This window comes from Schistocerca gregaria, chromosome 8 (genome assembly GCF_023897955.1).
Source record: "Schistocerca gregaria isolate iqSchGreg1 chromosome 8, iqSchGreg1.2, whole genome shotgun sequence".
Taxonomy (NCBI): domain Eukaryota; kingdom Metazoa; phylum Arthropoda; class Insecta; order Orthoptera; family Acrididae; genus Schistocerca; species Schistocerca gregaria.
In genome coordinates, this window is record NC_064927.1 from 142,961,710 (window position 1) to 142,978,498 (window position 16,789).

Here is a 16,789-nt window from a genome sequence, read left to right on the forward strand (position 1 = left end):
GATTGGCTATAATCCGAGCTTTATCAAAGTCAGAAACGTGACGGTACGCATTTCTCCTTCTTACACGAGCCATCACAACAACGTTTCACCAGACAACGCCGGTCAACTGCTGTTTGTGTATGAGAAATCGGTTGGAAACTTTCATCACGTCAGCAAGTTGTAGGTGTCACCACCGGCGCCAACCTTGTGTGAATGTTCTGAGAAGCTAATCATTTGCATTTCACAGCATCTTCTTCCCGTCGGTTACATTTCGCGTCTGTAGCACGTCATCTTCAATTTTAATGGCGACTAGTGTATATGTAAGATTATATTATTTCCATTATAGTTATTCACTCTATTTTTTATCGCACCTCGTATGTGAGACGGAGGGAAATCCATATGGAGTTTGAGGTATTTTGCTGCGCTCCTCGAATGGTCCAGCTTTGAGTGCAGTACCACTGTCACGTTTGTCTACCCTTTCGCTCGGCGTGGACCGCGCCTCCAACGCACCGGCCACCGCGGCGGCTGCTCGGCACCTGTTCCTCCCGGGGAGCCGGCAGGTGGCCGGCAGCGCCTCGGCGGCAGAAGAGCGACGCGGCCGCCGTCGGCGTGGGTACGGCCGCTGCGGCCTCGGGTGCTGGGTGCGCATGCGCGCGGCCGGCGACGCCGCTGCTGGCGCGGACTGCGAGCCGCGGCCAGCCGCCCGCCAGTGGGTCCGCGGCCCCCAGGCAGCTCGCGCTCCTCCGCCAGCCAGGCACAGCCCCGGCCCTTCAGCAGCCGACGGCGGCGTGTCACTCCCGTGAGTACGGCCGCCGCATCCTCTCGCTGCCGTGCCCTGTGTCCGCACACCACTACGCCCCTCCGTGTCTCACTGGCTTCCACACCGTGTTCCGCTGGTGGAGACACGCGTCGTCTTGTTCACAACAAAACAAATCAGGGGCCTTCATTGTGACTGCACAATAAATGCGACAACCTCCTGCAGTCAGCCTCGAATATAATAATATCGGAAATGTTGAGTATAGGCTTCCGTGGTCATTGTTAGTGCTGACCAAAATCTACTAGACGTGTGATTGTATCATAACACGAGTGCAAAAACTCCATGTTTATGTCGCCTAACGGTGGTCTGTATTATGAATTATGCTTCACATCTCTGTGTAAACACAAATTTTAGTATCGAACAGTTTCCAATCAAAGCTCAGGACTTCTTTCCTGTTAACACTTACTGTGCTGTTCTCTTACGTAGATTCCATTACCTGAGGGGTGGCTAAAGTATCTATTTTTTAATTTACAATTCGTGTGTGCTAATATGCAGTTCGAATTTCAAATCATTTGTAACTTTACTAGATTTTATACTTTAAATAAATAGACGGAACTCCAATTAAACAGTAATCATAATAGAAAGAAAGTCCAAAGGAGTGCTAGTTTCCAAAAATGTAAGCAAACACGCAATCCTTTTGTGTATATAATTTATTTACAACCAGTTTAAATCTTTGAGAGCACACTAGATTCTTAAATAACAACAGTGACTTTTCGAATCTGCGATAATAATATGACAAACGTATGCAGCAACTCATCCTCAAAGATTCATAACATTCCTACAGTTTTCAGAAGTTGTTTAATCTGAATCATCGTCTGCAGACTCGTTGAGGTCTTTGTAAATCATTTTTTGCAATCGTTTCTCTTCTTCGCTGCACATTTTGAACGTAACAAAAAGCACAAAACAAGCACGAAACTGAGAGAATTCGACTATCACCGAATGCCTACGAAAGAGGAGACGACAAGAAAGGTGTCAATAACGCTACAGTCATCTATATACTATACAGACCTCACAGATGATGCTAGGAGCCGTAAAAATACTTTCGAAAAAGCGAAAACCTGTCGTAACTAGTGTGATATAATATTGACACCGCCGCGTGCTAAGTGTTCGTATACTAATACAGACTGAATCATCTAAAAACAGCATAAATTTCATTTTATGAACCGTTAAAGATATTGGAATGAGACTTTCAGCTTTTGATATCTCACGTAAGGTCGCGTAATTTTCTTCCATGTTTAATCTACTTAATTTACGTTAACCAACGAATCGAGCGAGGTGGCACATCGGTTAGTTCGCTGGACTCGGGAGGGCGACGGTTCAAATCCCCGTCCGACTATCCACATTAAGGTTTTCCATCATTTCTCTAAATAGTTCCGGGCAAATGTCAGGATGGATCCTTTGAAAGGCGGCAACTCTGAATTCCACCCCTGTCTATATGTAACGACCTCGTTGTTGACGGGACGTTAAACCTTTGTCTTCTTTCCTTTCTTAACCGCTAAGGGTGATACTGAGGCAATTACGTGTTCTTGTAATACAACGAAATACAACTGTAACGACTTCCGAAAGCTTTTGAAAATATGAGTACAGTGATGTAACGGGTGTTAATTGGCGCTAAAGCTATATATGAGAAATATAAAAGTCAAAGACTAAGCGACCGTTAGCGGCTATTTTGGCTTAAACACTGCCGATGATATAGGTCAGTATACATAATCATGTAAAACCTTTCGACACTTAACTTGTTTTCAAGGAAGCTGTCATTGAAACGCATGTACACGCAAATGAAATAGATTTCGTACACCTCTTCAGATATGCTAGAGGTTATCATATAATTCCAATTACAATGATTTTAACTGTCCTTGTATCTTTGTCGCATAGCGAAGGACTGAGAGGAAATAAATGATTAATCTTAAAAGATCAAGGCTATCACCTTCCTGCATGTAACGCCGGAGATTGCCATAAGAGCCCCATTTAGCAGCGTTTACGCGGCAATAGCGAATTTCAGCTCATTCCTCACCTAACGTTCCAACGCAAACATTAACAAGCTTTATCTTATCACTGTAGTTCTTTTCAACGAGTTTGGAGTGCCGTTAGAAAAAGTACATCTTTCCAATTAAAAATATACTTGCTTCCGTATCTCGTGGGTACAGGAATTAAGAGGATTGAACCTGGAACAACAAAATTACATAATTATCTGCGCTTTACCATTACCGAAATCCCTCTTCCGATATCTTGAACCATTCACGAAAAATTAGCGGTATATGTTTTTGCTGTTTCACCATGTATATTTAAGATACCCAACATGTTTAGAAATTAATATATCGACGAAAATCGTTAAAATCAGCTACACATAACATCTGAGATGCACGTGAAACTAAAATGCCACTCAACTGTGCTCACCTTAGTCTTTGCTGTCATTTTGAAGTTGTATATCTCTCTATTTTATAGTTATGCTGTCATCCAATTATCTACTAGTTTATTACAGATTTTTGAAATAACATTGCGAATTTCCGAAGCAGGCGGGGGATCGTCATCGAAGAACGATGATGATGATGATGTGAATACTCCTGTATCACTATAGTGTGACCTGGATCGACGTTTGCCGATGGAAGTTCTTGGTACATAATGAAACTTTCTTTCGTTTGTGATATATTGTAAACGTTTGCAGTTAGATGACGTCATAAACCTACTGCCCTTGCACGTTGTAGACTGCAATGACAGCGTGAAACAAAAATTCACGTTTGAAGTGGTTGTAAAGTAACATTCCTATAACACATTAATAACTGCTGAAATTTAACTGCGATACAGCGTATTGCATCCGTTAATACCACTGAATTTAGACGTCTCACTTTCAGCAAGATCTAGGGGAAGCATGAAGTGATCGAAATTTGAAGTGTAGTCTTTTGAAATAAGAGCTCACTGTAGCTCAACGAAATTACTATTACACTTGTTCAAAATGTGTGTGAACATGATATTTATCTCCATGCTGTTAAGGGCATCAAATGCATGAAGTTAATATGTATTTGCATTTATAGCATCAAGACCGACGAATACAGCAAGATGGTTTTGTGAGTTATCTCCCTAGTTAACTTTTATCAGTGGTTTTGTGAGTTGTCTCCCTAGTTAACTTTTATCAGTGATGAGAAAGTCATTCCCTACACGAAAATTTAGTTCTGATGTTTGGTTACCTTCAGTCCTTATTGTATAACGAGTGATTGTAACTTCAAACGTTCAGGTTTACGACAGTATGCTCAGTATATTCGTATACTCAAAACGTTAGTGACAGAATAGAAATGAGGACAGTTCAAAATAATTATCAGATCTTTTGTCACTGATTACAATCAGTGTCATTTGATATTTCTGTATATTTCCATCTTAACTGCCAATGCTATATAAGTCTGCACAAACATTGCGCGCAGATGAAGTAAGTGTATTGTAATTTGATGTTACAACGGCATGAACATTTCTTTTGATGAGAACATATTCTGTGTAGTGAAATGAATTTAACATTATTTTACTGACAACCAATTATTAAAGGAAAGTCTACGCAAATACACTACTGGTGTATAAAAATGACTGATGTACCGCGATGTTGAGTGCAACCAAGGTTCAGTTACTACTGAATTTTGCAAGTGTGATCGGCTTGGTTCTCTTTAATGTAATCACCTAGTCATTACATACGCTTTGCGCATTAAGTCGTAGTTTGCTTCCAAAACTAAAGTAGTGAACAGTGACGTAAACGTATCAGCAGCAATAAGACGCAATGTTTTAGACGACAGAAACGTAACGTGGAATGTTTCTTGAAACCTTATTGTGTCTTAAGCACTGGAAGCAACTATTATTTATCCGGAAACCACTAAATAGGCAGCTGGCACTGCGATGTGCAAATTACTGGCCCTTCATCGATAGTGGTGCTATTTTACCCACTACAGCAGAGGACAGCATTGAGCGCATAGATGACTAGTGCAGAAAGGTAAATACGACAGTCGCTTGCATACCTGTAAACCCGTGTGTCCTGTAAAGTTTCACTACTGAACTATTCTTCACCATGACTGATTCAGATCAGTTTGTTTCAGAACAATTTTATAAACAGTGAAAAAACAAAATAGTTGGTCTCAGTATTACCAGCATTTAACAATAGATTCTCCAGAGCACTAAAGGTTTGATATTGGTGTTTATATATTTCAATTTGCAGCGTGACTACTACCACGACATAAACGCGATACATGTTTCTTAAGTTTGGATATTTCTTCCGTCGTATCTAGGTTTGCTCACCTGAAGGAAGAGTGAGAATACATTTTGTGAAGCTGCACAGAGTTCCATCGGTGTTCCTTTATACTTGAGCTTTTGTGCTACGACTCATACGTTAAACAAAATGATTGATAAAAATTATGAATTGTCCCTAGCGTTTTGTGTCTGATGCACAAAAATAGCTAAGGGACTTTGTTCTACATATTTCACATTCAACGTATAAATGCACGTTTTACACAGCATCCAGTGCATGTACATAACTTTGTGAGTGAAACTTCTGATTCCTGAGGTGCGAATTCACCGTAGTTTACCAGCGATTAATTTACGATGAATCATCAAGCTACTGTTTGTTAATCATCTGTAATGTTGTAATCTTTCGATACTTTCAGATTCTCCTATTAGTCCCGTTTGATACGGATCCGGCACACTAGAGTTAACTTCAGTTTAGTGTTTAGTAAGATATCGCCTCTGTAGAGTGATTGCTTCTTCCCAGGACACTACCAATAAATCAGCTTTTCCTGTCCTGAGACGATATGATCCTTTCATTTCACATCCCAGCCAACTGTTACATCCAAGTATTTGTATGGGTTGACTGATTTTAGTTGTGACGCAGTGACATTGTGACCATAGGATGGCACTTTTCTTTATTTTGTGAAGTGTGCAGCTATATATTAGTCAACATTTAAAGCGTGTTACCAATCTTTGGCCGACGTAGAAATCATGACCTAGTGACATTTATGCAGCATTTTTCGGATAATCACTTACTTCATTATACTTAACAGCACCGATTGCAAAAAGCCTGACGCTACTACTAAGAGTGAGTCTGAAATCGCCAAACCAGACGAATAAGATATAGTTTTGTAACATTTGTATCTTTGTTCAGGTAATTTTGCCACGGCAACGACACTTGTGCGTGGTTGCGCATTATCTTGATGAAAGATGACATTCTTCGTTGCCAAACCTCGATTTTTTTGCCTATCTCATGCTGTATCAGGAGGTTAGTGTAGTACTGTCACGTAATAGTTCGACCAGTGGGAAGATAAGTTATCAGCATAATCGCTTTCACATCTCAGAAAACGGACGTCATGACCTTTCCGGTCGACAGTGTCATCTTTACCGAGCGAGGTGACGCAGTGGTTAGCACTCTGGACTCGCATTCGGGAGGACGACGGTTCAATCCCGTCTCCGGCCATCCTGATTTAGGTTTTCCGTGATTTCCCTAAATAGCTTCTGGCACATGCCGGGATGGTTCCTTTGAAAGGGCACGGCCGATTTCCTTCCCAATCCTTCCATAACCCGAGCTTTCGCTCCGTCTGTAATGACCTCGTTGTCGACGGGACGTTAAACACTAACCACCACCACCACCACCAGTGTCATCTTTCCTTTCTTCGGTGGTAGGGAATCAACTCGTTTCCATCGCTCTGACTGCTGTTTTCTCTCTGGAGTGTGGTCGTGGACCCAGATTTCACCTGTTGCCGTAATATTGTCTCCGTGGCCAGTAATAGGGCTGTACGACATTAATGGTAAGGATACCAGCGCATTTCTCGGAGCCAGCGCTCGTAGAGCTACTTCTACATCTCCCAAACACTCTCCGTCCAAAATACTATACTATGTCCCTCCTACCAAGTAATGCTTAATTAAAATAAGAATTTAATAGTGTAAAGGCAATGTACGGTTCATATGACATTATACTAAGAATTAGTTATGTGGCTACTGACTTTTAGTTCATTAACCTATTACTCTTGTGAAGTTTAACTCACTGAAGTTCATTAAACGCTAAATAAGATTTTTAAATTTCTGTTCATTTATGTCTGTTGTATAGATCTACTCCAGTTCCTATGGTGAAATGAGAAAAAAAGAAATAGATATTTCTGGATAACAGTCTGTGTTTGTCGCACACGCTGCTCGGAATCTCGTAAAACTAAAAATACTGAGAAGACGGTCACCGTAGAATTCTGTATGCTTCACGGCGATGCAGATGTTATTTGCTGGGACTTGAAAAAGAATTCAGCGGTGCTCTTCAGACTGTAGACTACCCTTCAACGTAGCGCTCTCTATGGAGTAATGATCACTGGTCTGCTTAAGGACAAAATTCTTAGAATGAAACTTTCACTCTGCAGCGTAGTGTACGCTGATACGAAACTTCCTGGCAGATTAAAACTGCGTGCCAAACTGAGACTCAAACTCAGGACCTTTGCCTTTTGCGGGAAAGTGCGCTACCATCTGAGCTACCCAAGCACTACTCACGCCGCTTTCTCACAGCTTTAATTCGACCAGTACCTCGTCTGCTACCTTCCAAAATTCACAGAAGCTCTCCTGTGAACTTGCAGAACCAGCACTCCTGGAAGAAAGGATATTGCGAAGGCATGGTTTAGCCACAGACTGGGTGTAAAGCTTTTAACGGACAAAATTCTTCCAGTGTAAAGCCGAAACACAGACAGGCTCAAACCCACGATCATTCCTCATGGATTTCAACTCTCCGAATGCTGTCTGTCTTTAGCGGTAACTATCTCATTATGTGTTATCGAAGAAAATTATTTTCCCTTTGCAAATATCTTGGATTTATTCACAGAAATCGTTTTGTAGCTAACTGCATACATCTACACCTATAATACGTTGTAGACCAATTCAGAACGAAAGTAAATTTATAAATAATTAGTCTCGTAACAGCCAGTGAATCAGAGATAACCTAACATCGCAGAGTACTGCAGCGCTTGTAAAAGATTATATATTGTTATCTGTGGTTATGACTAACTCGCAACTGAGGAAAAGTTCATTTACAAGTGTGGCGTGAAAGACGCAGTAGGTCACATTTAAAAATATCATCCCTCATGTCTGCCACCTATATTAATACTATTTCGTGTCAATACGTTTTAACTTACGATAAATTAATACAGGCACAGCGTGTCATTATATTTGTTCCGTTATACAATCCACTCACTAATTTAGTTTGAAACGCTGTGTGACCGTACTTCCATTAGTAAGCGTTGCTGAGGCACCAAGTCCAACGATTTTTATACTGCATTTGCCCAAGTGCCTTTGTAAATAGATTTCAGGATGTCGTGTCAGAAGATCCGTGTTGATATTGTTCATAATTTAAAGTATGTTTACCTTTAGGTGTCAAATTTACGGCGTTTATGAAAGAACAGAGGCTGTGGATGGTCTGAAATACGAAATTATTTGTATATATGATGAAGAGCAAGCGCCTTCGTACGTTGGCGCACTAAAACGCGCACTCGGCCGGCGCGGTTTAAAAAGTCAGCCTGCGGGTCGTGCTCGCGTCCGCCTTCTTCCGTCTCGCCGAGGCTGACTTCTGCAAGGTCGTTGAACGACCTCTGCGCGATAAAGCGGCGCCTTTCGCATTGACTCACAACGCTTCCCTCGCCTCACTGGTAAACACTGCAGCCGCGAAGCACTTTCGGCGAGATTGGACGTGCCCCCAACAATACGTCTATGTTCCCTCACTAATTATGGGCATGGGAGCAACAGCCCGTTTTTTAGCGCACAAAACGAAGGTGCGTACATTTAGAGGACGTCATCGTTTTCTCGCTGCTGCTGATTAGTGCGATAATAAGCTTCGAAACAATGGAGGTACTCTTAGCAGATGGCGTCGTTTGGTAGTTACTTGATTTCACAGTAGCTGCATGCGAGTGAAGCTAATATACGGGCTTGAGTTTTTGTATCCATGTGGACATTACGCTTCTGAGACATCATAAGAATCTTGATGGAATGCAGCAATGGGCCCGTTGTATTAATAAGAAGCGAATGTGACTGTAATTATCTGGAAACAGCAATTCCCAAAGCTTTAAATCACTTTAGTGCCCTCAATTGCATATCAAACTAATATTCATCAAGTACACGTGCAACAAAACTTTGAGTCATCTATTAGCAGAGCTGAAAGCAATCAGCTATTTATCCTGGTAAGGTCTTAACGTGCACGACGTTTCATTATTATTATTATTTGTTGCGGGCTTTCCTTGTGCTCCTCGGTCCGTGACATCTTGTCTTCTTTTTAGATGCTCGTCTCGATGTAGACGAATTCTCGGAATCTATCTGCGCAGAAAATCGTTGTAGAAGGCATCGTCTGGTATGATTTCTAAGATTTGACTTTCGTTTCTATGTTCATAAACTCAAATATCTTTGTAGTCAACCTGTTCCTTGCTTTAGTTTAAGATGCCAGAGAACTGAGCAACACCTATACGGATCATTTCTTCCCTAAAGCTCTTCTTTTGTGACGTGAATAATATTAGAAATGTAGGTTAAGTTTTAAAAGTTCAAAACAAGATGATTGAATCTGTTAGTATACATAAAATTTATGCACTTAAGAGCCAAAGAAACTGGTACACCTACCTAATATCGTTTAGGGCCCTCTCGAGCACGCAGAAGTGCCGCAACAAAATGTGGCATTGACTCGGCTATTGTCTGAAGTAGTGCTGGAGGGAATTGACACCATGCAGCCAACACGGCTGTCCATAAATCTGTAAGAGTACGATGGATGGAGAACTCTTCTGAACAGCATGTTGCTAGCATCCCACATATACTTAATAATGTTGATGTTTGGGGAGTTTGGTGGCCAGCGGAATTGCTTGAACTCAGCGTTCCTGGAGCCACTCCATAGCAATTCTGGACGTGTGAGGTGTCGCATTGTCCTGCTGGAATTGCCCGAGTAATTTGGAATGCATATTGGGCAATCAAACAGGATAGTTACGTACGTGTCACCCGTCAGAGTCCAATCTACACGTATTAGCAGTCCTATATCACTCCAACTGCACACGCCCCACGGCATTACATAGCCTCCCCAGCTTCAACAGCCCTCTGTTGAGATGCAGGGTCCACGGATCCATGGAGTTGTCTCCATACCCGTACACGTCATCCGCTTGATACAGTTTGAAACAGGACTCGTCCGACCAGGCAAGATGTTTCCATTCATCAACAATTCAATGTTATTGTTGACGGGCATAGGTGAGGCAAAGCTTTGTGTCGTGCAGTCATCAAGGATACAACAGTGGGCCTTCGACTCTGAATGCCCATATCGATGATATTTCGTTCAATGGTTCGCACGCTGACACTTGTTGATGGCTCTGCACTGAAAACTGCAGCAATTTGCGGAAGGGTTGCACTTCTGTCACGTCAGACAATTCTCTTCAGTCGTCGTCCGTACCGTTGTGCCAGGATCTTTTTCCGGTTCAAAATGGTTCAAATGGCTCTGAGCACTATGGGACTTAACATCTGAGATCATCAGTCCCCTAGAACATAGAACTACTTAATCCTAACTAACATCACACACATCCATGCCCCAGGGGAAGATTCAAACCTGCGACCGCAGGAGCAGCGCAGTTTCGGACTGAAGCGCCTAGATCCGCTCGGCCACAACGGCCGGCTGTTTTTCCGGCCGCAGCGATGTCAGAGATGTCGTGTTTTATCGGATTCCTGATCTTCGCGGAACACTCGTGAAATGGTCGTACGGGAATATTTCCACTTCATCGCTAACTCGGAGATGCTGTGTCCAAGCCGGCTGGGGTGACCGAGCGGTTCTAGGCGCTACATTCTGGAACCGAGCGACCGCTACGGTCGCAGGTTCGAATCCTGCCTCGGGCATCGATGTGTGTGATATCCTTAGGTTAGTGAGGATTAAGTAGTTCTAGATTCTAGGGGACTGATGACCTCAGAAATAAGTCCCATAGTGCTCTGAGCCATTTGATCATTTGAAGATGCTGTGGCCCATCGTTTGGGCGCCGAGTATAACACCACCTTCAAACTCACTTTAATCGGGATAACCTGCCATTGTACGAGTAACGGGACTAACCGAACAACAGCGTCAAAAATTTGTTGTATTATGTAGACTTTGCCGACCACAGCGCTATATTCTGCCTGTTTGCTTATCTCTGTATTTGAATATGCTTGCCTGTACAAGTTTCTTTCGTGCTTCAGGGTATTTTACTAGGTAGTGAATGGAAAAAGATGGGAGAGAAGTTCAGTATAGAATGACTTAAGGTAATCAACTGATTTTCTCGAAGGATACGTGTAGAAAATGTGAATGATCCTAGTTTAGGCATTTATTTCGAGTGAAAGTTTATTTCGACAGAAAGACTAAGAAAACAGTGAGACTGATTAATGACCAAAGTACTGAAAATTTAAAGAAAACTTAAAAAAAATTGTTTGAGGTCAATACTACAGTAGAGATAATGCTAATTCTAAATTGAACAAATTTCTTAATGAGCTAGTGTCCATTTTTGAGGGTAAATTTCCTAAAAATGCAATTGCATGTAGTAATGGAATGTTAAATAAACGGTGTCTCACTACACCTAACGAGAAAGGGATTGTACAAAATATCCAGAAAACCTAACAACCTAGAAATGGTTTCTCATTATAAAAAGTACACAAATTATGGAAGTTCTAAAAAATCCTAGAGTTGCACTTCCTTACTTGTCCACACCAAAATAAACTGTTCATGTGTCCAGTGATAACTTGGCTAATACCCATTTAAAGTCAAAAAATAACGCTGGCCTTTTTATATTTTACGCATAACCGTGGAATTTTTACCTATGGTGTAGAGCCAGTCTCACTTTTTTGTGATGCTACAACAATTTTTTTTTTCACTGAGCTTGCTTCTTATGTCTTAGTCAAGTGTAAGTACCTGATATGTTTGTTAATACAATACCCAGTTTTTGTTCAACCTAAGTGTAATCTAGGCGTCATATTTTAACTTCTACGTGTTTACGCAGTCTAGGCATTTCAAAGATTTGGAAAACAGAATTTTTTAAATTTCAACCAGTCGCAGTTCGGTTTTCCAATAGGCCATTCCACCGAGTCAGATATTTACTCATTTACTGCGCACACTTATCAAACGTATATGATTGTGTCGGTAACGGCATTCTCTCACAAAAGTTGCTTTTATGAAATATAAAGTCAGAAAATGGCTGGTATAGTTCTTTTTTAAGAAACAGAATGCAGAAAGCATAGGCTGTTCTGGTAATACAAAGAGGGATATGCTGTATCATGTGTATGGGGAGATGCTACAATGGAAGTCCCACGGGATTCTGCCATTGGCAGACCACTACAGCTCCTGTTTTGTGTTAGTGATATGCGATTTTATTTGAATCGGGAGGCAGAATTAGTCCTTTTGGTACTTACATTTTTGGGAAGCCGAGTAAAGAAGTAGGGACAGAGAATATAACAAAGAATTTTTTGAGAATAATACTGAATGGTTTTGCACAAATAGGATGGTTTCAAACTGAAAGAAAAAAAGATTATTCGGTTTCATACCGTCAAAATCATCCCACCTCGTGTTACTGAAGTATACCATCAGGAAGTAAAAAACAGGGCAGGAAGCAGTAATGTCTTGGTGTGCATACTGATGAAAACTTTAAAAGAATACATTAGACCAACTAAATTGCTTGGATTCGGCTACCTTTGCCACGTGAACAACTGCCAGCTTTGGGGAAATAGAAGCCAGTAAGTTAACATATTTTGCATGTTATCATTTGTCTTAAGGGCCAGTACTCCTTAGGTAAAAATTATTTATTGCAGAAAACAAAGTAGTTAGAATTACACGTGGCGTTGATGCCTGTACACCTGGCAAGTCTCTTTTTAAGCAGCTGGGAGTTTTAGCCACAGCCCACACAGTATATTTATTCATTTAAAAACTTGTCAACAGTCCATTTAAGTTGGAGAGTAACAGAGATCATCTTTTTTCCCCTGGTGGCTACAGTTTTTATGGAGGGCATTTGAATAAGAGCATTCGAATCAGTGGGCCCAAAACTAACCGTAATTTGGATATATGAAGATGATACTTCCAAAGTGTGTCTTCATGGAGAAGATATATTAATGAAGTTCTTGCATCTCCTCAGTTGCACTCATAAGAGAAATCGATTGACTGGTCATCGGGGCACAGTTCGAAGCGGGATTCATGACTCAAGACAATTCCAATCCAGTAGTAATATTCCAGGCCGAAGACCTGTCTGGGGACTACACGGACAGTGGGGGTATAACAGTCTGAATGTTGCCCTCCAGAAGGCCCGACAAACAGGAGTGATAGGAGTGCCATTTCTTTACATTAAAGGACCCCCTTGGTTTCATCACGGCATCTTTACAGCACAGCGGTACGTTGACGATCCTATACGCCCTGTTTCGTTGCCCTTCACGGCAAGCCGTCCCGGGTCTACATTTAAGCAAGGTAATGCCTGTCCGCACACAGCGAGAGTTCATACTTGTCTTCATGCTTGCTAAGCTCTATCGTGACCAAAGACATCGCCGGTCCCACCAAAACCTCTGGATTTTAATGACCGAACCCGCCAGTTGGACAAAATCTGGCATGATGTGCACCAGGTGGACATCCAACAATTCTGTCAATAAATTTCTTGCCGAATGCCTACTTGCATAATGACCATAGGTGGATCAACATGATATTGACATGGTCAATTTGTGAAGCTGTTTCTCTTGAATAAATCGTCTATTTTTTCTGAAGTCGTGATCATTTGTAAGCTGTAAATATACATGACATCTACTGATTTTAGTTCAAAAATGGTTCAAATGGTTCTGAGCACTATGAGACTTAACATCTGAGGTCATCAGTTCCCTAGACTTAGAACTACTTAAACCTAACTAAGCTAAGGACATCACGCACCTCCTTGTCCGAGTCAGGATTCGAACCTGCGATTGTAGCAGTCGCGTGGTTTCGGACTGAAGCGCCTAAAGTAAAGCCGCTCGGCCACCGCGGCCGGCCCGATTGTAGTCCCACTCAGATAATCCCTCAATTCCTTTGTGGTACTTTTTTTGTTTTTTTCTTGGGGTGAATGTGGCTGGACAAGGCGGAATACGTGTACTATTTTGGTAACTCCCAGCACTTATTTCCCTGATCGTAGTTTCCAATGTTATGGAGACTCACCATACAGTTACATAAATTGTAATGAAACACTTTTTCGGTAAACATCAACATAAACAACGTCTGCAGTCTTCTAATCTGCTATAAATCAAATATTCTCTCAGACGCATCAAATGCGCTCTATGTTTGACAGCTGCGTCAAACAGTATACAAAACGCTCAAATATTAAAGAAATATAGTAAAGTTTGACAAATTTTTTGATTATTCACGTGGAAATTAACATAGATGATCGGATAACAGCAATGTCAGTCTTGTGAAACTCTGTAGGGTGGATTTAGAAAACCCGTATTCGACAAAGGATGGGCCGACCATTCCGCTGCCACCGTCTTACTCCTTGCACATAGTGGCCACGTGAGGGAGATTAAAGCGCTTAGTACAGAACACGCGACTGTTGCTACGAAGAACTCTAATTCCTGCACTGTACAGTAGCCTACATAATAAAAATGCGTATTTAGTGCCGCACAACTATCCACATGTGGATGGTTTCACTTACGTTAGCGAAAGTGCGACTTCGAACCATTTACGTGTTCACTAATCTGAAGTAGCCTCCCCTTCAATTTGTATGATCCAATGAGTCTTTTGCATTTAGTCCAATGTTTGTCAGTGTTGTTTCGCATAAATACTGTATTGCAAATGTATTATACGGCGAAATATTATATTTAGTGATGTGTTGATCATGATTCAGTATGGATATGATATCTTATAATCACACACACACACACACACACACACACACACACACACACACACACACACACACAGCTGCATCAAAGTGATATTCATGAGATAAATTGTGCTGTTATCAATGAATGTTTATTTAGATTGTAAAGTTTCTAGTTATTATTCATCCTTGACAGTTTCACCGTCTTCTAGTGGTTTAGTATCTGTTTCACTCCTTTGACAAAGTAGGGTATTTGTTCACAGGTTACGAACCTGTTTTCCAGTTATCTACATTTGATGCTTTGTAGACAATTAAACGTCTATTACATACACTAGCGTCAGTGTAATTGTTTTGTAATCTACTTTGTGCAGATTGTTTTTTTTTATGAAGTGACACAGACCTTATGTACTACTTTTATACATGACTATTAGATAATGGGACAACGCTGCAGAAAGACAGCGAACGCGAACGTCAAACAAATAAAATTAAATCATTGAACTTGTAGAACAGTTGCATTTTTCAAAAATTACCTCTTCAGATACTGCAAGAAGAGAAGTTATTTAAAATACGTATTCGGGACAGTATAATCAAAACTTAACAAGTACGTCTGAAATGAGAATCATTGTACCTATGCTAGGAGTTATTTAGAGGAATAGGGAATAAAAAGAAACAGTTACGAATGTTGACGTAGAACAAATAATGGTGAACTAGGTTCTGTCTGTCTCTTATCATTCTCTGGTTGGTTACCTTATCAACACGGAGTACGTATTGTAAAAACACACCACGGAAAGATGGTAGACGCAAGAAAGAGTGTATATATAGCTCGCTTTACATTAGCGTAAATAGGAGTCCAACAATAATAGCTGACGCTTTATACGTGACGAAAGATGTTGTCGACTTTTTCTGCACTGGAAATAACTCAGAGGCGGCAGATAAAAATTTAAGCCAGAACAGGAGCCGAACCCGAATCTCCCGCTTTACACAAGCTCTCAGCCGCGCGGGGTAGCAATGCGGTCTTGGGCGCCTTGCAGTGGTTCGCGCGGCTACCCCCGTCGGGGGTTCGAGTCCTCCCTCGGGCATTGGTGTGTGTATTGTCCGTTGCCTAATTTACTTTAAGTTAGATTAAGTAGTGTGTAAGCCCAGGGCACTTTGGTCGCATAGGGGCTTACCACAATTTCCACAAGAGCTCACCGGAATCGCTTCGGCTATCCGAACACGTCTCCTGTCCGACGCAAATCTCCATATACCGCACACTACAGGACAGTAGCACTACGCTATTCCAGGGAGAGGTCGAATATTATTGTGCAGCTGCACAAAGAGATCGATCGATACGCTGTCGGACCCATACACTATGTAGGTGTGGCGTGTGATCTTCCATACATGCATGTCCGAAAGAATAGACACCATACCTATATAACTAACGCTTCATGTTCTTGATAGTAAAATTTTTGCTTAAATTTTTTTCTTTTTTTTTTTTATCTTCTGATGAAAGACCTTTGATCACGGTTTTGTACGCCTGCTATTAACAGCGTTTCGGTGGATGTGAGTCAGCTATCTAGATGGAGGGCGCTACATGTGACTCTCAGCGTTTGTTAAGCTAGTGCTACGCGAATGACGAGCAGAAAATTTTCATCAGTTTTATTTTCTTCCTGAAATTGCGTTGTCGGAACTTAAAATGCCATTCACTTCGTTAAATTTACTAGAGAGACACTTAGAGAGGCAATTCAGGGAATACGTTTTAATGTCTCTAACTGCGTTGAGTTGCATTATGGCTGTATTACGGAGAGCTTTACTCTCTTCACATCCGTCGTAAGTGGCCGAGAACGTAGCGCGGAATGGTAGTTCGCTGCACTCTGCGTACTGGATGCTTAAAAGTAGATGACGTTGCATATTGTGATCTAACGGGACGTGCCATCAACTTTCTAGAGGCGCAGTGGCCCTATGGTAAATATTTCTCAAACGTATTCTGCAATCGACTTTTGATCTTACGTTCAGAGTTCTTAAGCGTAAGAAGGTGGAGCCTCAGTATGCTGTGGACTGGGGAGTCCACTACGATGAAAATCTCGCTGCAGCTGGTAAAGACTAATACAAATGTCCTAGTAGGACGGATGTGTGTGTTCTAGCACAGCACACGCACATAATAAAAGTAGCACAGAATACTGAATAGTAAAATATATTTCTCAACTTCAGTAACGCAGGT

The 16,789-nt window shown here is 41.5% G+C and overlaps 1 long non-coding RNA gene across 1 annotated transcript in view; it reads left to right on the forward strand.

The window, feature by feature from the left end:
• The first annotated feature begins 697 nt into the window (after window positions 1-697).
• The window catches only part of LOC126284169 (uncharacterized), a 526,799-nt gene continuing 510,707 nt past the window's right edge, over window positions 698-16,789 (forward strand). The window contains exon 1 of the long non-coding RNA XR_007551446.1: window positions 698-778. This is a non-coding gene — a long non-coding RNA (uncharacterized LOC126284169). The remainder of the gene's footprint in view (window positions 779-16,789) is intronic.